Below are 26,212 nucleotides of genomic sequence, written 5' to 3' on the forward strand. Positions count from 1 at the left end.
CGAGGGAGAGAGAGAGAGAGCGCCGAAGGAAGGGGAAGAGCGGCCCCTAGTGACTGATCGGGAGCGCTGCGCTCCTGCTTCCACTGATGCAGCATTGATTCGGGGCGCTGCACGCAGAAGCAGCCCCTGCCTTTAAGCTAACGAGAAGCCACCTATTTAAATATCTTCAGCAGCGTTCGGCTTTTGTTTGCAGCGCGCTTCCTCGCGGCCTCCTGCGCCTTTCTGAAAGGTTCCTCTTGTCCCTACGATCAACGGGAAATCGCAGGAATGTATTCCACCTAACAGAACACATGAGCAACATGATGAAGGCAGAACTTGCCTGCTAACTAATATCCAGACGATCGGAAGGGTTTGCCTAATCCTAGTCTCCAGAGCCGGAGATTTCCTGAACCTGCTGCTGCTGCTGTCGCTGACGAGGCTTGGCCCTGGACCATCTTAATCCCACTAATAACCCTCGGGATCCAAAGTCTCTTTTCTTTCTCTCTCTCTCTTTTTAATGATTTTAATTACATTTGGACAGGACACAAGGCACTTTGCCTTTGAGGATCACAAGATGACATCTCTGGCTTTTAACAAGCTATACAGTTTATAGGGATAGCTGTCGTTTGTTGATTTCATTTTTTAAAAAAAATTCTATAGAAATTATTGATTGATTGATTGATTGATTGATTGATTTGTTGAATTTATATACCACCCTTCATCCAAGGATCACAGGACAATTTACAGTACAAATAGAAATAGACCCCACTTACGCTAAACAATAGTTCTAAAAATATGTGTATTCATTCAGTGGGGAAAGGACATGAAGGACACAAATCATGAGGACTGGAGAAGAGCCCTGCTGGATGAAGTAGTCCACCATCCTGTCTTCACAAGCAGGAACTGTATGCCAGCGCCCTCCCATGGTTTCCATCAGATGATATCCAGAAGGATACTATCTGATTGTGTTTCTTTAAAAATACATTTTAAAGCCTGAGGAAATAAAAATGTCTTTGCTTCTTGCAGGAATGGGTAACTGTGCTTTTTGAGAGAGAACATCACAAACAGGATGCAACCACTGAGAAGGCTCAATGCTCTATTATTATTATTATTATTATTATTATTATATCTGTTATGTACTGAGTTGAACAGGATCCAAAAGGCGGCAGTCTGATTGGTCCTAGAACAATAGGATCCAGAATGCAGCAGTCTGATTGGTCCACAGGAGCCACCCAATCCAGCTCCAGGTGGAAGGAAATCCGCAACCTGATTGGCTTACAGGAGAATCCCGGAATTAGCCAATCACGTGGGGCCCATTGTGTAAATAATGTATATAAGGCAGACATTCTGGGGGAACTTCCATTCCTCCTCACCACTATGAGCTGAATAAAGAGCATGAAATCCACTCTCGACTTGGAGTATATTTCAATATCATTTATACCCCGCCCAACTGGCTGGGTTGCCCCCAATACACCCACAAAGCTAGTTTGATTGTTTGCTATTCAAAATGTTGTTACCCATTTTTCTCCCAACAATTGATTTCCAGACTAAAGTGGCTGAAGCTCTGGGGATGACTCGTTGCTGAGCAAAAAGGCGTGCTCAGGTGTTTGGACACAGGCAGGGGCAGAAGCATACCTGCAAGCCATGCGTCAGTGTCACCAGACACACAGGCTGCTCTCTGGCGATTTGCACTAGGAATGTGCAAGTATGCAGAGGGTTCCTAAGCATGTCTGGTTGGATGCAGCTAGAAACTTCAGCAGATTTCTAAGTGTGTTTAACCAAGCACACTTAGAAACACTCAGCAGCCTTAATGCCATAGGTGCTGGCTCCCTGGGGCCCTGGGTGCCCGAGCACCCACAAAATTCCCCAAGAAGGGGGCGGGCACCCACAAATTTTGATGCCAGGGCCATGCACACTGCATGGCACCCACTACCCTGGGCACCCATGTTCGCAGGGCCAAGCTGGCACTCCTGCTTAGTGCAAAGGGCTGAAAGCACAACACATGCCCCTTCCCCCAACCAGAGTTTGCAACTTTGCTTAACTCACTTTTTGCTTGCCTGGGTCAGCAAAACTCCTGCCAGGCTAGGGATGGAAGGGAAAACTGCTCTACTCAGATTCCAAAGCAGACTGAGTAGCTACAGCACAGAGTTTTTGTTTTGTTGTCGTGGCACCTAGCTTGTGGAATATTCTCCCACCTGAGTTTTCACCCCCTCCTGAAAATTTATTTGTTCACTCGGGCCTCTGCAGATCACTAGTACTAATGCCATTGAGAATTCATACTGCTTTTATTTGTTGAATGTTAATGAATTGTTTTTCTTGTTATGTTTTGGAATATTTAATGAAAAGACTCTTTTCAGGTGGGATTCAATAACATACCAACAAATTAAGTTTGAACGTTTAAAGTTGATTGGGAGGTCTTGCGCAATGAACCTGCTTTCCCGAAAGATCAGACTTTTGCAGTAAGGAAAATGCATGGGAAAGTGTGGTGTAACACTTGAAGCACTATTAACCCCCCCCCCCTTGCAAGCAAATCAAAATGCAGGCTTGTTAAATAGTCAATGTCCATCTAATCTCCCTAGAAACAAATCATGTTTAATGCTCAATAAACAGGTCATCTGGAAGTGTCATCCATCCGTCAAGGATCTTGTTTCTCCCACCACACAAGATTCTAATCGCTGGCGCACTTTTCGGGTGGGTTGTGGCACAGGTTGTGCTTGAAGTGTTTTGTTACATTTTGACCACTTCAAGTCAGAGCTGCCCTGCATTCCAATGGCAGAAGTGAAATGTTCAGAAATCACTTACTCTCATCGATGCCACCATCACCATTAATACAAAAAAGGTAATACAATCCCAGACACAAACAGCCTGGCTCTAGGAGTGAGCAAACATGGAGGAGCTATCTGAGTGGGTCGTCGTCCGTCCGTCCCCCCCCCCCCCGCTCCTTCTCTCTCTTTTCAGAGGACAGCCTGACTGGAGATGGGAGATTGGGAGTGACAGATCACAGGCTGAGCCAAGCCTCCTTATTAATATGTGTGTTGCGTACCTTGATTCCCATGCCCCTCCTAAGAGAAGAAGGGAAAGGATGCCACTAAATCAGCTACTGCTGTACGGGGTGGTGATATTTTATGTCTTTACATGTGTTTTATGGTGATAGAGAGACATTAGATGCTTTCTGTTCAATCAAAATGCATAAATAAAATGGAGCAAACAGCAAGAGCCTGACTCCCACCCTCTCCAAGCTCAGTTCACCTCTCCAAGGCTTCTAAATGATGTGCCCTCACAATGTAGAGTCACCTCATTGGATTTTAGCTTCATGCAAATGGAATCTCTCTCTCCTCCCCCCCCCCCACCTGCCTCCACTCTATCTCAGGAAGAGTGTATATGTGTGTGTATTTGCATGCATGCATCTCCATGTTTGCAAAATAAGTAAGCAGGCCTACAACTTTAAATGTCTTCCAGATTCTGTGTATCCCTAATTGCATCACTGGAATGGGCAGAATAGATAGGTGATGCTGTTGTTGCTGCTGTTGTTATATTATTTATATGCAGTCCATCTGACTGGGTTGCCCCAACCACTCTGGGCAGCTCCCAACAAAATCCTTTAGGACCGGTGTTATATTGTTCCAGTGGCCACTCCCAGTTACCAGTCTAGCTGCTGCATTCTGGACTAGTTTCTGAGTCACCTTCAAAGGTAGCCCCACATAGAGCGCATTGCAATAGTCCAAGTGGGAGCTAACCAGAACATGTACCACTCTGGTGAGACAGTGCACAGGTAGGTAGGGTCTCAGCCATTGCACCAGGTGGAGCTGGCAGACAGCTGCCCTGGACACAGAATTAACCTACACTTCCATGCACTTCCAGACTGACCCCAAGGCTGCATGCCTGGTCTTTTAGCACAGTTGCCGCATTTTGGACCAGGGACTCCCCCATATCTTCCCGTCCCCCAGAAATAGTACTTATGTCTTGTCAGGATTCAACCACAATCCATTGACCACCAACCACCACCAACCACCAATTAAATGAGAGGTAGAGCTGGGTATCATCTGCATGCAGTGGTACCTCGGGTTAAGAACTTAATTTGTTCTGGAGGTCCGTTCTTAACCTGAAACTGTTCATAACCTGAGCTACCACTTTAGCTAATGGGGCCTCTCACTGCCGCCGCGCCACACAATTTCCGTTTTCATCCTGAGGTAAAGTTCTCAACCCAAGGTACTATTTCTGAGTTAACAGAGTCTGTAACCTGAAGCATCTGTTACCTAAAGTGTTTGTAACCCAAGGTACCACTGTACTGGTGAACACCTAACCCAAACTCCCAGCAGCTTCGTATACAGTGGTACCTCGGGTTAAGTACTTAATTCTTTCTGGAGGTCCGTTCTTAACCTGAAACTGTTCTTAACCTGAAGCACCACTTTATCTAATGGGGCTTCCTGCTGCTGCCGTGCCGCCGGAGCACGATTTCTGTTCTCATCCTGAAGCAAAGTTCTTAACCTGAAACACAATTTCTGGGTTAGCGGAGTCTGTAACCTGAAGCATATGTGTAACCTGAAGCGTATGTAACCTGAGGTACCACTGTAGATGTTAAAAAGCATGGGGGAGAGGACACAGCCCTGAGGCACCCCACAAGTGAGCACCAAGGGGTCCAAACACTCATCCCTCAACACCACTCCCATTCCAACAGCCCTCTAACCTCACCTTCCTTGGCTTCTTGTCTCAACTCTCAAGGGAAAGAACTCATTTGGGTGAGGTATGCTATCGAGGGAGCTGCTCGGGGTCAGGCTCTGGGCAGCAGGTAGAAGATGCCTCTACCTGTGGCTTTCCTCCTGCTGGAAAGTAGCCTTCATCTACTGCACTCCCTCTCCTTCCTCCTGCTTGCTTTCCATTTCTACACTTCAGCCCCTGCAGCTCTCCTCACTTGCCCTCCATTCTCCACCTCACCTTAGCCTCCTCCCAGGATGTCTCATTTTGACCTTAGGCCCCTCCAGATAACCTTCTATCCCAATTTGCTTGCACATAGCTTACGCATTAAACTAGGTTTAACAATGAGCATTCATTCTGATTTGTTTGCGGGAAGTTTATAAGAATGTGCATTCATCCTGATTTGCTCATGGGGTATTTTATTTATATGTTTTCCCCTTAATCATTTGTACATCCTACACTTTTCCATGCATTTCCCAGTCACACTGCACAAAGTACAATATCTTAAAATGCATTTGCTGCAATAGGGTGACAGAACACTTTATTTGTGCACACCTAGATTTCTAGCATGCGTTTGAATTCCTACTGCAAAATAGTGACTCTCTGGGGTGGCGGGGGGGGGGGGACTGGTCCTGCAGACCTAGATGTTCCTAACTGCCTGGTGCTATTGTCAGGTGCCTCAGGTTGTACTGCCAGTTAATGCCGGATTTACGTATAAGCTAAACAAGCTATAGCTTAGGGCCCCACTCTCTTGGGGGTCCCCCAAAAAATTAAAGGAAAAAAACCTGAACGTACATATCCAAAATATAAGATAAAAAACAAATAAAATAAAACCTGCATACAGCAACAGTTAGAGCTTAATAATTATTTCACTACTAATATACTTCTTAATTGTATTTCACTATTAATATACTTCTTCTTAATTGTATTTCAGTTCAACAATTCCTTTGATAAAATACATATGTTGTTATGTGCAAATGGCTTTAGATACCTATTAGGTCCATAAATTACCATATAGCATATATTCAACACAAAAAACAGCGACAATTGGTTGTTGACAAAGGACAGCTGGACATATAAAGGGCCCCTTTACCTTCAGTAGCTGAGGGCCTCATCAAACCTAAATCTGGCCCTGCTGCCAGTGCTTTTTTGGGGGGGGTGCAGGGGTACACATATCCCTAAACATTTTGTGAATCTAACGGGAAAAGAAACTTAAAATGTTAATTTTTTTAGTTTCTTCTCTAGCACGATGAATCGTCAGTTCCATTGAATAGCATAGTGAATCGTCAGTTCCGTTGCTACCTCCGATGGCGGCCTCATTTCCTGTCACGGTGTTTCCTGAGTCTCAGTTGGAAGCAAGCATTTAATGTGTGAAGTAGGAGTTGGAATCTAGCACGGTGATTGGTCAGTTTCGTTGTTACCACCTCCAATAGCGACTTTATTTCCTTTCCCAGTGTAATGCATGTTCTTTGTACTATTGTCCACTTACTGTATTTCTTTTTCCTGATTGGAACTACAAAATGGTGCTTTTCTTGAGTCAAAATGAGAGTACCCCTAAACATATATTTTTTAAGAAAAAAAGTACTGTGTACTGGTATTAGCAAACATGGCAAAGTGCAGCAGGTCAGTGACTGGAAGGCAGCTACAAACTCCTGCTGAGAATGCATGTGCAACTAAGATTGGCTTGGGCCATTGTGGGCAGAGCTGGTGGATGATGCTTTGAAATGCTTTATAGAGTGGTGAGCTACCATACCAATTCTCATTGCAAAGTGGAATGATTTTCTCCAGAAAGCTACAACAGGGATAGTGGGTGGATGCTGCAGCGATGTGGAGAGCATCAAACAGCTGGAGATGATCAGGACTGGGAGCCATTTAATGAGGTTCCTACCTAACATCTTGTCCTGTGGATCGGATGGAGAACCTTTGGTCCTACAAACATTGCTGAACCACAGCTCCCTCCCTGCTCTAAATCTTGTATCATGTGCATAAGCCCCAAGGAGAGAAGAAAAAGTCCTAAACAAAAAGAGAGACCAATCAGCTATTGTCCATGCCACAGTTGGCAAAGAACCTGTCATTTCTGGTCCCAGGTGTATCTTTTTATAACAGAGAACTCTGAAGTGCAAACTTGCAATTAAGATAATTACGGCACATTTGCCAAGGCTAGGACATTAAACAACAACAAAGAGGACAACGTGAGTATTGCAAGAGGTCAGCTGCAATCCAACCGAGATTCATATTTCCAAACAAAGCAAAACTACAGGTTAGTTCTCAAGAAAGTAATATGACTCATAAAGTTGTTGTTTTTACAGTAACTTTAGAAATACAATCTGTCCGTGCAAATGGAAAACAGTGTGATCCTATCTATGAGTTACATGCCTGCTGGGCAGGTTAGAATTGCAATTAAATCCTCACATGTTGACAGAACACAATGTTATTTATACTGACAAAGTGATGCTCCTAAGCCCTGTCCTATGGGAGCCTCTGTTAAGAAAGGCATTGAGTGCCAGAAGGTGCACATCCCACATAAGGGGGGTTCCCCAGTATGAATATGAGAACCTTGATCCTGGCCTCGTAGCATATGGAGAGCCAGTGCAGGTGTCACTGGCTGCCAGTCATCTGCCCCCGTTAATGGTGTAGCAACTGCATTCGCCATCAGCTAGAACTTCCAGACCAGGCCCAGCATATTGTTACTACAAGGCACTATGGGAAATTAAAATGGAGACTCACGGACCCAACTACCCAATGTGGAGTGCTGATGGGCCTTGTTGAAGCACAGTGGACTTGGTAGCTGCCCTGGGGTGCTGGGTGTTGATGCTGGGCCTAAGCTGACTATAAAGAAGTACATTTGAGGTATTTTATAAAGCGATGCACTAACAGTTTCTGCCAGTGGCCTGAAAATGGTGCAAAGAAAGCAGTTTGTTTTTTATTACGTTTTGGAGTTAGTTCACCCGCCACAGGCATCCAAGATCCTTAGTGATACAGAACCTCGTCTGGAAGAAGTTTCTCTAAGGCTGTTGACCAACTAGATGCTGATGGACAGGCATATCCCTGAAAAACACATAGACAATCCCACTGGCAGATGTATTACTAAAGGTTAAGCACTCACCAGGCAGCTGGTTGCTATCGTTCCACCATAGGCTTTACGTTTACAAGCTGCATGATATGCAGAAACTCAGAAGGTTTTTTCCCCCCATCACGTTGCCACTGTGCTGAGTCAAGCTGCACCTGCTGCTGTTAAAGGCAGAGAATTTGGGTCAGGAAAACAGGTGACAGTCTGATTCCAAATATGTACAAAAGGGTGCATGTAAATGAAGGCCTGCTGAAAGCACACTGGTTGGGAGACAACCTATTGGCATGAGGCACTTTGCTGAAGGAAACATGTCTCTACCAGCCTCTTGCATCCTGTCCTTCTGGGGGGTTCATTTGTAATCTGAGGTTCCTCCTGGACCCTTCCTTTGTGGCCCTCCAAATGTTGTTGGACTCAGACTCCCATCAGCCACAGCCAACATATCAAGAGTAATGGGAGCTGTAGTTCAACAATGTCTGGAGGGCCAAAGGGTCCCTACCCCCAAGGTTGCTATTTCTCAATAATAATAATTTTATTATTTGTACCCTGCCCATCTGACTAGGTTGCCCCAGCCACTCTGGGTGGCTTCCAGCACATAGAAAAACATAATGAAACATTAAACATTAAAAACATCCCTATACAGAGCTCCCTTCAGATGTCTTCTAAAGGTTGCATGGTTGCTTATCTCCTTGACAGCTTTGTTATTTTTATTTTTCAAGCAAAGCAAGTACATGCATGCATGCAGCAGTGGAGCATGTTTTCATGGCACCCAGGGTACCTGGGGTACACACACTGGAGCATGGGGCACAGTGGGCGAATGGAGCCCGCCATGTGCCAGCCCAGCTCTTGCCGATGCAGATACTGCTGAAGCGACACCAGTCCCAGTGTGAACAGCACACACACACACACACACACAAATGCTCCTGGAGCAATTGTCCTGGCACCCCACCCCCATGCTACACCCCTGCATGCATACACCACCAGTCAGACCAAGGTTACTGAGATTGTTCAGAACTTGAACATTACAAAGGAAGGGAAATCTCAGTTCCACTTGCAACTGCCCCACTGCCCCTGCTCCCTCTAAACTTTCAGCTTGAGCTGAGCTTGGCTCCTACCTAGTCTTCCTGCACCTATGCATATAGGTTTTCCCAAAGAAGATCCTTGTGCCATGCATGACATCAACACAAGATATAAAAGCCGTGTCACAGTGGCTGAATATTCACAGTGATGTCACAAAGTCCTGCCACTTGGCAACCAGACTTAGAGATGAACAGGACAGCTTGGGGAGACTAGCCATTGTCTAATCTAGCTGACCCTCAGTGCTTCTGCCCAGGGTGTATCATAGTAACTGTAGTTAAAGTGCTGAAAAACGTTTGTCTGATTGCCCAGTGCAAATCATGTCCTTTTAGACACACAGGTCTGATTGAGCCAGTTCAGTGGAACCTGGTCTCTTTGCAAAAGTAGCCCACTGTTTTATACAGTGGTACTTCTGGTTAAGAACTTAATTTGTTCCAGAGGTCCGTTCTTAACCTGAGGTACTACTTTAGCTAATGGGGCCTCCCGCTGCCACCGCGCTATTTCTCTTCTCATCCTGAGGTAAAGTTCTTAACCCAAGGTACTACTTTTGGGTTAGCGGAGTCTGTAACCCGAAGTATCTGTAACCCAAGGTGTTTGTAACCTTAGGTACCACTGTATTCACTTGTAGCTCCTATATATTTTAAAGAGATTTAAACATGAAACAAAAGCAGAACCCTCAGCAGATTTCTTTACCTGAAGCAACTGTCATACATGTTAGGTCTCCCTGCCCCCATACAGAGGGCTTCCTAGCAAGCCATTACTGTTGTCTACAACTGCCAGAACATTTGACATCAGTTTATTTTGCCCTCGTGTGCCCAGAAGGGGAAGCTAATCCAAGCAACACATTCCAGGCCAAACCATGTGGCCACAGAGCAAGGACCATCTGTTTGGCATCAAAAGATTTCATTTGTCTTGCAGAAGGGCATCAACAGTTTTGTGCCCAAACAAAGAGGCTGGCACAGGATCAAAGTGGCTGGCGAATGCGGAACCCAGAGTTGCATCTGAAGCCCACACTTCTTTCCCTTGTCATACAAATGGCTCAAAATCTGGAGCCATCTTGCCACCCATGGATCCCGTCTGAGTACCATCAGAAGGCTTGTCCTCAGAAAGCTCTGCCGAACCCATTTCTGAACATTGGCCCAGGAAGAGCTGGGGTATTTGCTTATGCATACTGACAGGCAGGAAGGACACCTGGTTATTTCATTCTTTGATTGCACTTGTGCTACGGCGGCTGGAGAAAGAGAAATCCTTCCTCTGCGCCATCAGGAGAAATAATAATAATTTTGAAAAATCGTTAAATTACATGTTTGAACATCTCTGTCTTTATGTGATTTTGGAAAGTGCGAGTGAGCCAGCCCTGAAGATTAGCACACAGAGAGGAGGGGCGGGGGGGGGGGAGATACTAACAGGCCCACTATTTCTCTCAGACTTGCATTTGCAAAATGAGCTATTGCTGTGAACCTACCCAGTGCAATACTGCAGCTGTCCTTGGATAAGTTTGTTGCTGCATACTGATGTTACTTAAAATCAGTAAGTCCATATGCTGAATATGGGTGGTCTAAGATCACATTACTGTCCCACAAGGATCTCTGCTTTAATCCTCAAAAGCAGTGTTGCCCAGACTTGGGTCTCCAGCTGTTTTTGGACTACAGTTCTCATTATCCCTGACCACTGGTCCTGCAAGTTAGGGATGATGGGAGCTGTAGTCCCAAAACAGCAGGAGACCCAAGTTTGGGAAACCCTGCTCTAAAGTGAAGTCCTTGTGGGACTTTATAGCAACCATAAGCTACACTGACTCCACAGCCTCTGGCAGTGGAGAAAGAGCACAGCTGCCATGACTAGCAGCACTTGTGGCCTTATCCTCTGCGAATTGGTCCAATTCTCTTTCAAAGTCACCAGAGTTGGTGGTCATCTCTGTTAGGTTTCTGTTTGTGCCACTGTGCAGTGCTTGGAGTCACAAGACTCTGTTTACATTCCAGAGATTCCAGACTGTTGGAAGCCTCATGGGAGACGGGAGACAGATGTTGATATTACTGGTTTCCTGTTCCTTTGTTCCAGTTGCCTCTCTGCTTTCACAGAGAGAGGATGTATATTCTTTTCTGTCCTCGTAGTTAGAAATAAAACTCTTAGCAATGTAGCTCATATTTCTCACCCTTCTGCTGCTGCGTATAATCTGCGTAATGAAAACGTGCCTTAGGTCATTAATCATCGCCGGAGGAGATTCCGGAGGACTCGACTGGAGGAGTGGCTCAGTCGAACGGAAATTCCGACATCTTCTGGGAACAAATCCCATAGTTCAACTATATGCTGTGTGATGAAGTATTTCCCTTCATCTGTCAAATAATCTTTCCACCTTCAGTTTTATTGGAGGACTCCTGATTCGGATATTATGGAAGCAGAGAGTGCAGTCATCACTTTCTCCAGAATGTGTAATTTTATACATGTCTGTCTTGGTATGGGTCTCTTGCACTCCTGAAAATTATACTCAGGTAGTCATTTAAGATGTAACAACAGGATTTGCTGAGGATTTTAGGCAAGATTTAGGCAAGATCCAAAGTAGAGTTCAATATATTTAACAAAACCAAGGCTTACATTGAAGAGAACTTAAGTTGTTGACGTTTAGAAATAAAATAAATAACAGCACCTGTTCTATAACTTGCACTAGCTGTTACTGTTCTCTTCCATTGGGAATGGTTTGACTTTTTAAAATAATTGTAATGGTTTTCATAAATGTATATTATATTGTTCTAGCCCACCATGGGACCATTTCTTTTAAAATGTTAAGAAAAATAAGAAACCTTATAGATAAGTAAATAAATAATAAATGGTTGGAAGGAGCATGGAAAGGTTTAAATCAGAGGAATACCTAACTTCTGAATAGCTATGATGTGCAAGAAAAGAAGAAGGCAGTGAGGAGATTCTAGGATGGTCAAAGATGCATGTGTAATCACAGCCTGAGAGAGATGTCCTTAACCTACCCATGCAATTTGGACATATCATAGCAATTTCCCTGCCTGGAGACCATGTGGGTACCAAATGGCATTAGCTATTCATAGCTATTCACCACAATGGAGTTCAGATAAGGTAGCAAGAAAGAGACATCCCTCCCTATAGGAGGTTATCTGTCCTCAACCAGCAAATGAACCCGCAAGTCTTAAGGCTTGATGGACCATCATCTGGTGAAGAAGAAAGGAATTCAGCAGACAGTTTATCTGTAAGAACAGAGGGCTTTGATCAGGGAAAAGACCTTCACAAACAAACGGCAGTTGTAGCTGGCACAATTTGGCCTGCCAGGAACAGGTCAGGGAGAACAAAGAGATACTTTCAAGCGATACAGAACAGAAATCATGGCTCCCCTTTGGTCAAGAGAGATTCAAGATTAAAACACAGATTATCCTATTTCTTAATATAGCATATTTCCTTGCTTAATGCCACAACTTGTTTCAGTCTGACAGCTTATCTCCTGGCTGACATATGCTTCAAAGGAAAGGCTTTTAGGTACAGTCAAAGATGGCTTCACCGCAGCTAAACAGCGGCACAGGGATGAATAACTGCATAAGCATAAGATCCATTTAGTCACAGTGGGCATTTTATAATAAATCTGACATGCCTGATCCACAAGCTGTGTGTCATTTTGCAACAGACTGTAAGACACATAGATTTCCTAACGTGGACCTACATTGTGTACAATCGAAAGAGTCTCTTTAGGTACGTGCAAGCGTTTGTGCGCACACACCATTTCTCCATTTTGTTCTGACAATTGCTCCCAACATTCCATTGGAGCAGTGCTATTCTTCTAGAAAAAGAAGTGCCAGAACTCACCATGCTCCCTTGTTCCCACCTAAGAAGAAGAAGAAGAGTAGTTTGGATTTGATATCCCGCTTTATCACTACCCGAAGAAGTCTCAAAGCGGCTAACATTCTCCTTTCCCTTCCTCCCCCACAACAAACACTCAGTGAGGTGAGTGGGGCTGAGAGACTTCAGAGAAGTGTGACTAGCCCAAGGTCACCCAGCAGCTGCATGTGGAGGAGCGGAGACGCGAACCCGGTTCACCAGATTATGAGTCTACCGCTCTTAACCACTACACCACACTGGTTCCAGAACTCAGAGGTTCTGGAACACACAGAGGTTCCAGAACTCAGTTCCAGCGAGTTCCGGCTGGGGGGGGAGCCCTGCATTGGAGGGTGTTTTTGATGCTGCCTTGAGTTTCTGGGGAAACTTGGCAAGTACCAAGAGCATACACAGTTGGAAGAAAAAGACAAGTAAATCTCCTTTTGTCCATGAAACTCCATGTGCCACAGGGCTTAACCTGCTGGTGTCAAGGTGGAGTCATCCAGAAGTTGGAAAATAGGAATTGCACCAGGAGGTCAGAGCTGGGGCAGGAGACAAGCTAGGAAGTTGAGACCAAGAACCAGAGCCGGAGCTGAGGGGCAAATTGAAACACACTAGGAGCTAGGAAGATTATTATTGTCCAAACTCAGCCCAAAGAAGAAGCCCTTTCTCACTCTCTGTGCCTCAAGGGGTCCAAAAGTCAGCCTGGGTAAGCAAGGCCAATCTAAAGCCTAAGAACACAGAGAGATGCTCTAAAATGCCGTTCTGGTGGCTCATCACATGCACAGAGTGGAGTGTTCCTGGCTTCGGTTCCAGTGGTTACAAATGGTAGTCCTTTGGGCTTTGGTGTCCTTGCTGCTACAACTGATTCTGGAGTGCTGTAGCAAAGTCGTCCTGATTCAAGGCTAAATCCCCAAGATTCAGTCTTGGCAATGTTAATAAAAATGGACAGGGGGGAAAAGAGTTTTGGGCTCCATTCACGTTTTCTTCATCAAGAAGATGAAGAGAAGATGGTGGAATGTCAGGTTTGTCCTGCCAGGGTATTATCATCTTGGAGGGTGCATATATGTGATGCCCCCATCCTTTTCGAAGGGCTGAGCTGCCTGTCAGAATCAAAGCCTTGTACTGATTCAAGAGTCGCTGGGTTATCACAAATTTTCACTTAATAAATCATTTTGAGAGAAGCCAAACTTTATAGCAAAAGTCGACAGCAATGATTTTCGCAGGTTTTCCTTTCTGCAGTAGAAGAAAATGGCTCTTTTGTGATTATAGGACTGCAGGTATGGCCCATGAGTGACTCACCTATTTTGCGAGAAATATTGTTTGTTCTTACAAATCACGATAATGATAGCCCCTTGCTGGCCGCAGTAAAGCAACCGAGATAATAAAAACAATCATTTGCACTATACAGTACTTGTCATCTAAGGGCCACCAAGTGCGGCGGCAAGAAATAATAATATACTGTTCCCAGTCATAAAATTTTCATAGAAGTTTGCAGGGACCTAAACATTGGAATATATACTGTATGTTCACAAATATTTAACCAGATATACTAAAGAAGCATTCTCTTGGTCATGCTCTGTCTAAAGCCCTCCATCTATGTTTGTCCTGAGTATTTTTGGTGCTAAACATAGTGATCTTTTAGCACATGAAAATTTATATTTTTAAATAATAAATATTGATTGATTGGTTGGTTGGTTGGTTGATTGATTGATTGATTGATTGACTAATTGAATTTACATATTGCCCTATACCCAGAGGTCTCAGAGCAGTTCACAGAAAAGATCACAATATATAAAATCAAAATAAGAGCAATAACCCAATAACACCCCCCCAAAAAAGAGCCATGTTTTAAAAGGGTATATGATGTCAAACAGATAAACCAAGGGCCTGGTTAAAAAGGAATGTTTTTGCCTGGCACCTAAATAATGAAGGCATTTTTAATACTCTTTAAAAACTCCAAAATACTGACTTTATCGGGAATCAGAATTTGCCTTATGCAGAGACAGTCAGAGGTGCAAAGGAGGGGGAGGGTTGCAAAGCTCTTTCCCAAATTCCTCCTTTCAACCTCTGATGTCACTGGTTGAAAGGATAAGCAAGGGGCGGTGGACTTGCACCTCTGACAAGTGGGGGGGGGCTTCAATTCTCAGTTTCCCCTTTGTTTTCCTCTCACCACTGCTGCCACTGCTGCAGGAAGTGAGAGAAAGAAGCCTGTTACAATGGAGACAACTTTCTGGCCTCCCTCAGCAGCAGGCACTTGGGAACCCCCGCAATGAATTTTGATGGGAGGGATGGCCAATCATATCAATCATGCGCCATCATAATGATGCTATGTGATTGAAAGGTAGGTGGCCCCCCACTCACTTGTCAAATTGGGTCTACAGAGCAGATCCTGGTAAGGCTCTGACCCATGGAGCCAAAATGGTTCCCCAACCCCAATGTAAGCATTTCACTCATTAGTGTGGAGCTCTTTCCTTGCCACACAAAGCTTGCGTCACTTGCCTCCATCATTTGCGGCTGTTTAGTTAGAATGCACCTTCTGCAATAGATCACGGCACACTAATCAGATTGCATGAGGTGGTCTATGCAGGGCGGTGGTGGTTGGTTCTGCCCCCTAAGTGGCCTTTGTCCAACTCGGTGGATTGCTTCTCATCTTTATGTAATCCGTCCCTTCATAAAAGGGAGCGTGATTTTGCAACTCAGAGTGGTTATTTTCATCTAGAATGTTCAGTTCCTGGAAAAAGAGAACAAGCCCTCAGGAAAACCTTGTGTGTGATCCAGTGCAGAAGTGAGAATGCCAAACTGTGCAATCTGTTGTGTGTCTACTCAGAGGTGAGCTAAACTGAGTTCAAAGGGACTTACTTCCAGGTAAGTGAGCAGAGAATGGTAGCCTTAAAGACTAGGGAAATCACCAGGAGCTGAGTATGTTTTGTATAGGATTGCATCCCGAAAACATTTCCATTTTTACTGTACATAAACCCTGACATATGCCAATGTTTACAGTTAAATAAGCAAACAAATCTGCTTTTCAAACATCTATGACATGAGTGAGACTTTTAAATCAGTCACCAGAGAAGGATTTCACACTTTCCCTAGGAAATTAAACAGCTGTTAAGACACTATGGAAGAATTAGCAGTGTAATTTGGTAATAAAACTTAGAAGAGCTACTGAGCTACTATATTTTGTGTTGCGTTCTTCATGTACAGCTCAGTTTTGCAATTTGGTAAAGCCAATGTGAATTGATCAGGTTGAATCCTAATAATAATAATAATAGCAGCAATAATAATCCCTAGTGTGTAAATACTGTAGTGTTTTTTGAATGTTCAACATATTTCATATGCTTTATCTCAATGATCATTAGACAGTTTGGTTAGTATTATCATCATATTGCAGTTAAGTACAACTGTATTGTATACTGAATTAAAAACCTGATCCAATCCCTGTTTACTTGAGTAAGTCCCACTGAGTTCAGCAAGGTAAGCTTTCAAAGACGTATGCATACGATGAGAGTTTAGAGCATAATCTTATGCATATCTACTCAGAAGTCAGTCCCAAGGAGCTCAAAGGTGTCAAAGATTGCAGCCTCAAACAGTGCAGTGATTTGCCATTACCATCTGGAAAAAGCAAAACTTCTCATAATCACTTTGTGTTCCTTTCTTCTTATACAGCAACACACCTATGAGAAGTATTGCTTTTCCTAAACGGCAACAGCAAACGTGGAGCCCCTTTGCACATGCCTGACTTGTCTGCTTTGCTGTCATATGCAATTTTGTCAAGACATTTCTTCCTATGTACAGTGGTACCTCGGGTTACAGACGCTTCAGGTTACAGACTCCGCTAACCCAGAAATACCGTATTTTTCGCCCTATAGGACGCACTTTTTCCCCTCCAAAAATGAAGGGGAAATGTGTGTGCGTCCTATGGGGCGAATGCAGGCTTTCGCTGAAGCCTGGAGAGCGAGAGGGGTCGGTGTACACCGACCCCTCTCGCTCTCCAGGCTTCAGGAAGCTCTGCGCAACCCTCGGGAGACCGGCTCCGAGGGTTGCGCAGAGCTGCCTGCAGTCCCCGGCTCAGTGCTGCTCTGCACGGCCACGGGAGCCGGGCGCGAAGTCCCGCCCCGCTCCCGATGGCCACGCAGAGCTGCCTGCAGTCCCGGGATCAGCGCAGCTCTGCGAGGCCACCGGGAGCGGGGCGCGAAGTCCTGCCCCCTCCCGACGGCCGCGCAGAGCTGACTGCAGTCCCAGGATCAGCGCAGCTCTGCGCAGCCACCGGGAGCGGGGCGTGAAGTCGCGCCCCGTTCCCGATGGCCACGCAGAGCTGCCTGCAGTCCCGGGATCAGCGCACTTCTCCCCATAGCCAGCCCCACAAGCTTGGGGGACAGCGGGGAGGCAGAGCGCGCCTTGCCGCTGTTCCCCGACCTGGTTCTTCCAGCCCCGCACCTGGGGGGGAAATAATTTTTTTTTTCTTTATTCCCCCCCCCCAAAAAAACCTAGGTGCGTCCTATGGGCCGGAGCGTCCTATGGGGTGCAAAATACGGTAGTACCACGGGTTAAGAACTTTGCTTCAGGATTAGAACAGAAATCGCACAGTGGTGGTGTGGTGGCGGTGGGAGGCCCCATTAGCTAAAGTGGTGCCTCAGGTTAAGAACAGTTTCAGGTTAAGAACAGACCTCCGGAACGAATTAAGTTTTTAACCCGAGGTACCACTGTACATACAAATATAAGGCTGTGATCATGCAGCCCCCATTGGATCTGTAGTGCCACATCAGAAGTCTGGATCTGCGTCAGATCACAGTCCCCCATCGGAGGATTTGTAGTGCCTCACCACAATCTTGGATTTCCATGGCGAGGGGGGGGGGGACGACGACCAAGAGGTCAAGAAAAGAGACTTTAGTAGTTGCATAGGGTGTGAAGGGGAAGTTCTAGGAGTTAATGGGGAGGGAATGACAGTTTCCGGCCAAGCCCATGAGTAAATGGTGGTGGTTCTTCATAGCCATCCAGGGATTGTAAAGAAGTTCAGGCAGGGGGAAGGAAGGAAATGAGGCATAAATCTTTCTGATGCTTTCCAGTGGGGTTTGGGAAGTTCACTGCATCCCGCAGTGCCATGCAATCCCGTGTCTGCCAACTTGGAAGGCAGAATGGGAGCGATCTGGGAGTGTGCCCCTGCCATGGAAGAGCCTCCATTACCAGCCTGATTTGTAGCAGGTTCCTCCTCAATCTGGATAATTGGCATTAATAAAGAGGTGCTCCTGAAGCATCATATGCAAATAGGCTTCAATCAACCAGCTGCTGAAAGAACTGGGACTGGTTTTCTGAAGGTATTTGAATGGTTTTCTGTGAATCCCTACAACAGGATCCTATTCAACTCAGTACATAACAGGGGAAGACAAAGTGCTTTGCGCTTTCTTATGGTTTCTAATCGTCTTTTTTATCCTGTCCTCCTCTATATAACAAAGAGACATGTGTAGTTCCTACTCAGTTTTATATTTCGAAAAAGGGGTGGGCCTTTGATTTATGATCTACAAGGAATTTAATAAAGTTTTGCTTTGCCCCTCCCCCTTGACCGAGGGTGAATGGATTTTTTTTACAACCCACCTCTAGATGGGGTGTGTTCTTGGAGGATTGTAGTGGGGAGGGGGAGAAATGACCCACAGCTGGACAGTTGTTGAAGAGAGGCTGAATCTGAGGGGGGAAATTGTTGTGTGTTGTGTGCCGAGAAAGAATTGCAAAGGGGAATTTAATGGTCTAGAATTTAAAGTCTAGGAAGTTCACTCTGCGAGTTATTTATGGCCAAGGTTCACATATTAGTTTGATAACAGCTGAATGGAATGGAATGTGATCTTGTGCCACCCAGATAAACACTGCAAAGAACTGAACAACAAGAGAAATAACTGAACTCTTTCAACACACCAGGTCTGGAATAAAAATGTAGATGAAATAGATTATATACATATAAGATGAAACCAAGGTAGCTGTTTGTAAGGTGAAAAGGCGGACAGCTGGAAGAATGACTTAATGGCAAGTGAAGGAAGTCAACTGGAGACTAAATAAGAAAGGAAGCAGCTATGTGGGAATATCTTGGGACATATGATAGCAATGGGAGCGGGAAACCTGATTTTAAGAAATTGTATTAAATTAAAGTAATTCAGTTCAATTTGTAATAATATGGAAAAAATAATAAAAATAATAATTTAAAAATGTGGAGGGAATGACAGGGGGACTTGTGAGCAGGGGTGCAACTCCTACTCATTAATAACAAGCAGGTATTTAGATTTCTCTTGAACTTGCTTTGCTATGGTGAATGTGATAGCTAAGATCAATACATTACACACTGCTTTTTATGTCGGCATCCCCTACTGTAACTAAGCCCAGGCACATGTAACTGAAATAAATGAATGTTCTTCCTCTGACTCTTCCTGCCTCTATTTTCCTTCCTGTCCTCTGTTATCTCTCCTGTGTCAAATGTTAGAGACTGCAAGTTCCTTGGGTCAGGGCCCTGTCCTCTTGTACATTGTGAAACACCACCCACACTGATGATACTATATAAATACAAAAATAAGCCATATAGAGAGGCAGTCCCACCAAACGTCTTGCGGTAGCACATCCAGAGTCAGCTATGTTACTGAGAAATCTATTTCCTGACCACACATGCCCATCAGTCTCTCAGACACAAACAGTGAACTGAGAACTGAATAAAGCTATTCATTAAAACAAAAGACCACACATACTTGGTAACATCCCGACATGTAAGCCATACTTGGAAGATTCACCTTTCAGACTTCTTATTCAAATTCCAGTCCTTGGCATGAACAAATAAGTTGGCTGCTTTTAATTCATCTGCTAGGGAAACTGTTCACAGACGGTGCTAGTAGAAAAAGTGGCTGAGTAGGTGAGCCTCTGAAGTCTGGGCTGTCCTTGAGTCTTCATGGCTACATATGTCTCCTCTGTTTCCTTGTAAATCAAATAAATAGCTTCTTTTAATTCAAATACGGTAGGAATTTATTTGAAGAAGCTGTAATTATTCATCCCTTTAAAAACGAGCCTTTTAGAGTATTAGCAATGGAGCTCAGTCAGTTAAGATACCAAGGTTAGGCAATGGATGGTCTCTCTGGCTATCTGGCTGTTCTGAAACTCTGGCATTAGGTCTGGTTGCCAAGTGGCAGGACTTTGTGACATCACAGTGCACATTCAGCCACTGTGACCTGGCTTTTGTATACTGTGCTGTTGCCAAGCATGGACCAAGGCAGCAGGAGACAATGGAAAGTCTTCAAAAGGTCTGAAAGGGAACTGAGTGTTGCTCCTGTGCTATCCAGGGAATTGTCTGACGATGTAGTGCTATTTGTGATAATAAGCAAATCTAGATTAAGATCCAGACAGGGCCAAACTATAGAGTGGGTGATCCATGATCAGGTATCCAACTGGTTATTTTTTTAAAGGTAAAATGCAGCTTCAGGGGGCCTGTGCCATTGAAGGAAGGGGTTAACACTTTCTTTGAAGACCCTATTTCCTATCTGAATCAAATACATCCTGGATTTCTATTTGCCCCCTAGGGCAAAATGGACAGAGTTTAGTGGGAACACTGTGGAAATACTTTTGTCTTCCTAGGGGAAAATGCACTTTGTAAAAAGGAACACAGCCCAGGGTAAGTAGAGGCTGTACATAGGAAATTTGGTTTAGCACTTTAAATGTTAAATTCTCTACTATTCTTAATGGGGGTGGAGAATGAAGAGGTGGAGCCAATTGACTTCCATTAACACCAGTTAGAAATCATGATGTGTTGTACATGTGTAAAAAAAGATATTCTAGAAAGTAAATTTACATACAATACAGTGGTACCTTGGGTTAAGAACTTAATTCTTTCCAGAGGTCCGTTCTTAACCTGAAACTGTTCTTAACCTGAAGTATCACTTTAGCTAATGGGGCCTCCCATTGCTGCCGCGCAGCCAGCGTGTGTTTCCTGTTCTTATCCTGAAGCAAAGTTATTAACCCGAGGTATTATTTCTGGGTTAGCAGAGTCTGTAACCTGAAGTGTCTGTAACCTGAGGCGTCTGTAACCCAAGGTACCAGTGTAATACAAAATAAAAGTTAATTAATGGTATCTGTCCAACGACCTCTGTGATGCTCCCAACACATAACTTCAAAGTGCACACACACACATACACACTTCAAAACTAACCAAAGTTGCAGAAAAGGTTTTCTCAGCCTCTGAAAATGCAATTCTGAGGCATTAATGTTTAAGTCGCACCATCTTTCATCAGCGAATCATTTGCTACTACACAAGTAAGGGTTAGACTGGTGCAGGTGAATATGCAAAGCAGATTTGCAGTAGCTTAACTAGATGGATTTACCTAGACATTAAGATGCTTTGCCTGTCAAATAAGAGCAGGCTAGATAGTAAATGATCCCACAGCAAGCACTTGTACACATCTGTCTTCTTATTGCAGAAGAGATGTGGATGGCCCTTCCTGGAGCTCTTCCTTCAACTGCAGATTCACTGATGTCTCAAAAGCTGTTCCTTGGTAACTGGTCTAATATTAGATAGGCTTATCAGGCTGCTTGGTGCTCTAGTTTGAGAATGTTCTGAAATGTATCAAATTAGCATGTGCCACATCTAAGATTATATGAAATCAAGAATTACACCAGGGCTGGTCACATCCTGACAGATAACATATAGCAAAAATGCTATCTATTCGACTGGTTAAATGTAGCAAACCTTCAGAATGATATGATTATAGGTTCTAAAACTGAAAAAGGAAATTAAATGAATCCTCATACTTTTATGGATCACAGTTTTAAGCTAGCTGTGATTTTAAGGTATCTGCCTCCTAACTTTTAACATTTAAATTTGACTCTTGATCATGCCAACTCTTTCAAAGAATGGATGGATGGATGGATGGATGGATGGATGGATGGATGGATGAGTGAATGTTCATAGCCCAGGCTTTTCTCCCCATTTTCTGCTGAGGGTACAGAAAAGTGGCCTTTACATTATATTTCATAAACTGTGTGTGAAAGGGAGGCTTGTCCAGAACTATCACGGAGAGGTGCAGGCTGCCTCTAAAAGCCTTTGGTAACTGCTCCTACCAGTCATTTGCCTCTATCAGGTTGTAAATAATATTTATTGAATGCCATTGTCACTTGGTGATAGGGGATGTTATTGTAACATCCCGGGTCTTTAAGTCCTTCAGCAATATATTGCATGTTTAAACATAAGAAATTTCTTCCATGAATGGCCCCGCAATTCCATTCATTTTTAGTATCATGGGCAAGACTGCAGACATGACTCATACATTTGCGACTCTAAACAAAGGTCAGTATATTAAGCGAACAGTGGTTTAATGTCAAAACCGGCTCTGTCTTAATAGCTTTGCTTTTGCTCTCTGATGGTGTTTTAAGTGATGCCAAGCCATTTCCAGAGGATTAAGATATGGAGGCTTGATGAAAGGAAATGTGAAGTGTTAACATACAGTGCAGGGAGCATTTGCTCCTGAAAATCCATTTTAATTATCTGCAGGCAATAATGACACAGTTCGTGACATTAGTGTGAGTTCCTTAGCCTTTGCCTGCCCTCTGTACTGCAGCTAGCGAGATACTTTCTGTGTAAGAGACCTAACCTAGTTCTGCACCAGCTGTCCCTCAAAAAAATTTTAAAAAGCAGGGGATATCAAACTGGACTTACGGAGGGTTGAGAAATAGTCTATGGCTGCAATTACACGCCTCTACACCATTTGACTCCTTCCTGGATCATTGCCTTGTCGTGGCAAAGGGGTTTGAATAACTCCAGGAAGCTATGAACTATGCCATGCAGGGCCACCCAAGATGGACAGGTCATAGCTGAGAGTTTAGACTAAATGTGATCCACCTGGAGAAGGAACTGGCAAACCACTCCAGTATTTTGCCAAGAAAACTCCATGGACATAAAAAAAGTAGAAGCTTTGAGAAGAAAGTGAGAGTCTCCAAGACATGCTCTGGTTCATGGGGTCACAGAGAGTCAAACATGACTAAGACGACTAAACAACAACACCACCATTTGAGGGTATTCAACCTCAGGCATTCTGTTCCAAACAGCCACAAGCACCTCTTAAATAGGAGCAGAAGACCCACTGGACCTGATCCAGAATTCTTAAGGTCCAGAGTTGAACAATCCCATGTTTACTCCCTTCCCAATCTGATAAACACATATCTAAGATAAATACAGTCATTCTTTCCTCCTTCACAGCCAGATGGGAGTGGGGTATGGTACCTTTCTTGGCTGGAAAATGTCACTTTGTGAAACTAGTTGAGGAAGTGTCCTCAACAGCACAATGCTTACAACTGATGTAATGCTGTCAGTGTACAATTCGAAGTGCTGGTTTTGATCTATAAAGCCTTAAACAGCTCAGGACCACAATACCTCAAGAACTGCCTCTTTCCATATGAACCTACCTGGACCCTGAGATCATCTTCTGAGGCCCTCCTTTGTGTGCCGCCTCCTTGAGAGGTCTAGAGGGTAGCAAGATTAGAATGGGCCTTCTCTGCAGTGGCTCCCATCTATGGAATGCTCTCCCTAGGGAAGTTCGCCTGGCACCTTCATTATACACCTTTGGGCGCTAGGCAAAAACGTTCCTTTTTAACCAGGCCTTTGGTTGACCTGATCAACATCCCATACCCTTTTAAAATGTGGCTCTTTGGGGGGGGTATTATTGGGTTATTGTTTTTATCTTGATTTTATATACTGTGATTTTTTTATGTGAACTGCCCTGAGATCTCCAGGTATAGGGTGGTATATATATTCAATAAATAACAATAATACATTGAGTTTTACAAGATCACAAAGGCAAAGGAAAGTCTTTGCTTCAGTCTAAATTCAGACAGTGAGAAGGAGGGAAGGAATAGCAGAAGCAAGGATGCAAAAGAGAGAGAGAGAAAGAGAGAGAGAGAAAGAGAGAGGGGGGGGTTACATGTGTTCAAGAGTCGATTTGGTCTGGGCTGAGGGGTTAAATCACCAAAACGATGCAAGTCTCAGTCGGACTATGAAGGCAATTGTTGGTGCTCAAGTTGGGTTCTCTAGTTTACACTTCACAGAGCTAAAATTCTGAGGATTATTTGGGATGGGGAAATGTGCTTTAAATGTATGGTGTTCATGCAGCCTACAAGAAAGGAGATTCTGACTAAACATGGGGGAAAACTTTGTGATGGTAAGAGTTTTGTGACAGTGGAACAGACCCCCTCAGAAGGTGGTGAACTTTCCTTCATTGGAGGTTTTTAAACCGAGGTTGGATGTGTCAGGAGCTCGGTCTACACTTGAGTAGGACCCTGGCAGAGACACATGCCCAACTGGCATGTTCCCTCCCTCCTGGTCGATCGTTCGGGAGCTTTGAAAGCTTTCTTCAGCCCGAACATCACAGCGACCGATGCCAACCAACACCTGCACACTTAGGGATCCGCAGAGTTTGCACAACTTATGTAACAGACCTCAGCAACTCAGCATTTTGGCTAATCTACTTTATTTACATATAAACACACACGGAGCACTGCAACATGGCTCCCTCTCTCTCTAGCATCAGACAGCAAAGAGAAAAGGACAATAGTCCCACTTCAGGGAACACAGTAACACAAACATCCTGTCTCCGTCACTTCCCACTCTGTGGAGTCAAAACATATACCATCATGTGATAGACAAAAATCCCATGACTGCAATCATGGAGCAGGAATTCTAACAGGATGGCCATCTGCCAATCTTTAGCTGTGATTCCTGCACCGCAGAAGGTTATACTAGATGACTCTTAGGGTCCATTCCAACTCTATGATTTTGTGGTTCCAGAGGTATCAAACCAATGTTCGGGGAGGTGCTTTTGTCTCACTTCTAAGGAAAACAGTTCTGGCTCAGATACTTCCAATTCATGAAGTTTTGCCCTGCTGGTTGTAACTATGTTTGCTGAGAGAGATGGGGGGGGAGGGCATGCATGCCATTCATCAATAATAACAGCATCAGCGGAAGCTGTTATCTACTGGGTGTTCTTTTTCAGCTGCTTGGTGGTTTTCACCCTGGACAATTTACACATTCTTCAACAGTTTAAGATAATTTAGGCTTTCTTCCTTTTATAGTTGAAAGTCAGTAGGGTGTGGTGATTGACTGCTGGACCATGGAGCTCACTGGCTGGCCATGAGTCAGTTGTCTATCATTCAGCCTAACCTACCTCACAGAATTCTTTTGATAATAAAAATATGTAGAGGGGCCATACATACCACCCTAAACTCCTTGGAAGGCTTTTTTAAAAATGCAATAATAAAGGCTAAGCTTTTGTTGTTTTAGGATGAAGACAACATCAGCAATATGAGAAGGACTATGAAGACCTAGGCAAGTAAGGAATTTTGGAATAGTACATTCAAATTTGATGAAAACACCATTTTTGCTGGGCTGGGAAGGGAATAGCCACCCGATATCAGCATTCTTTCTTTACACAGTTGGCTTTGTATTAAATTAGCCTGTCATTTCCCACAAGCCAATATTTAAAATATATCAGATGATAAATTGTGATATTAATACTAATTAGTGCTAGTAATTTAAATGAATTTCCAAGAAGGCATTGTGGTTCCACAAGCTGTTAATTGCTGAAGATACTCCAGACAGAAAAAGCCTCAGGGTGACATATGGACTTGGAATAGCAAGGGCTAACCTCACACATTGCTATTGGAGGAGATCAAATGACTTACCTTGGCAAAAGAGGGCAAGAAGAGGAGGACAATTACTTGTGTGCCTGAACAATTTGGGGCTTAAATTGAAAAGCAGTGTGAAAGGAAACCAGGTGATACAAAGGTTAATTTGGCAACTAAACCAAGAGAAAGAGTGGGATCTAGAGTGGAGGGAAATCTAACGATTCCCTTGGTAAAGGGAAATTCACTTAGAACAATAATGGAATACCTTTGCCCTTTTCACAATGAAAATAAAGATGAAGTGTGAGTCCTTTCCCCTCCCCCTTCTCTCTTTTTCTACCTCTGTAACAGTGCGGTTGAGCATCTGAGCACAAATGCAGAGGAGATCTGAAGATTAGCATTCTGAATGTCTTTTTGGACGTGTCAGCACATATTAACACTCCATTTGATTGATAAGAACAACTCTACAAAGTACTGCAGCTGAGCCAAAGCTGTCATACTAGGCAATGGGATTAAAATTTTCATATTTCATATATCTGCCCGTTTCTGCCAGGTACAAAGACCCAGTTCAATGCTCTAACCCTGACGAGTATCAACAGACTGGTCTTTCGGGCTAATGAGAAGGCTCAGACAGCCAGTACATAAAGAGAAACAACTTCAGCTTCACAATAGCCAGGGCCTGAAAATTCAGAGCTTGCGAAATTTTAACAGCTGAAGTTTACTTTTTACCTCACTGATTCAAGCGCAACCTGAAACTTACAAAGCACCTCGTAGAGCCAAACCTAATTCTCTGCTGCCTCCCACTACACTCCATTGTAAGACCAGCATGAAATGCAGACTGTGTGACTTCAACATCAGCCTATTTTTCCCTCCCCATCCCCATCTTCCCACCATCTGCTTTTAAAAAATATATAGCCTGATGAAGAG

The 26,212-nt window shown here is 44.0% G+C and overlaps 1 protein-coding gene and 1 long non-coding RNA gene across 7 annotated transcripts in view; one reads left to right on the plus strand and one right to left on the minus strand.

The window, feature by feature from the left end:
- Positions 1 to 19,772, minus strand: part of EPHB1 (EPH receptor B1) — a 344,460-nt gene extending 324,688 nt beyond the window's left edge. For 2 of the 5 annotated variants that reach the window (XM_083506361.1, XM_083506365.1), the window contains exons 1-2: positions 8,857 to 8,938; positions 7,781 to 7,905 (exon numbers count right to left, since the gene is read on the minus strand). The gene's annotated coding sequence lies outside the window, so the exon portion shown is untranslated. Of the gene's footprint in view, positions 1 to 7,780; positions 7,906 to 8,856; positions 8,997 to 19,377 lie in introns of those variants that run through there. The other 3 variants (XM_083506364.1, XM_083506362.1, XM_083506363.1) reach the window with 3 other exon arrangements.
- Positions 19,773 to 19,886: 114 nt separating this feature from the next.
- On the plus strand, positions 19,887 to 26,010 carry LOC310708380. 2 transcript variants are annotated; one of them, XR_014526976.1, is made up of 4 exons: positions 19,887 to 20,059; positions 21,094 to 21,168; positions 24,945 to 24,989; positions 25,637 to 26,010. It is a non-coding gene; the product is annotated as an uncharacterized lncRNA (long non-coding RNA). The 2 variants fall into 2 exon arrangements; XR_014526977.1 differs by lacking the exons at positions 24,945 to 24,989; positions 25,637 to 26,010 and having other exon boundaries at positions 21,094 to 21,286.
- The last annotated feature ends 202 nt before the right edge of the window (positions 26,011 to 26,212 follow it).

Source organism: Podarcis liolepis, assembly GCF_965112155.1.
Source record: "Podarcis liolepis genome assembly, chromosome: 5".
Taxonomy (NCBI): Eukaryota; Metazoa; Chordata; class Lepidosauria; order Squamata; family Lacertidae; genus Podarcis; species Podarcis liolepis.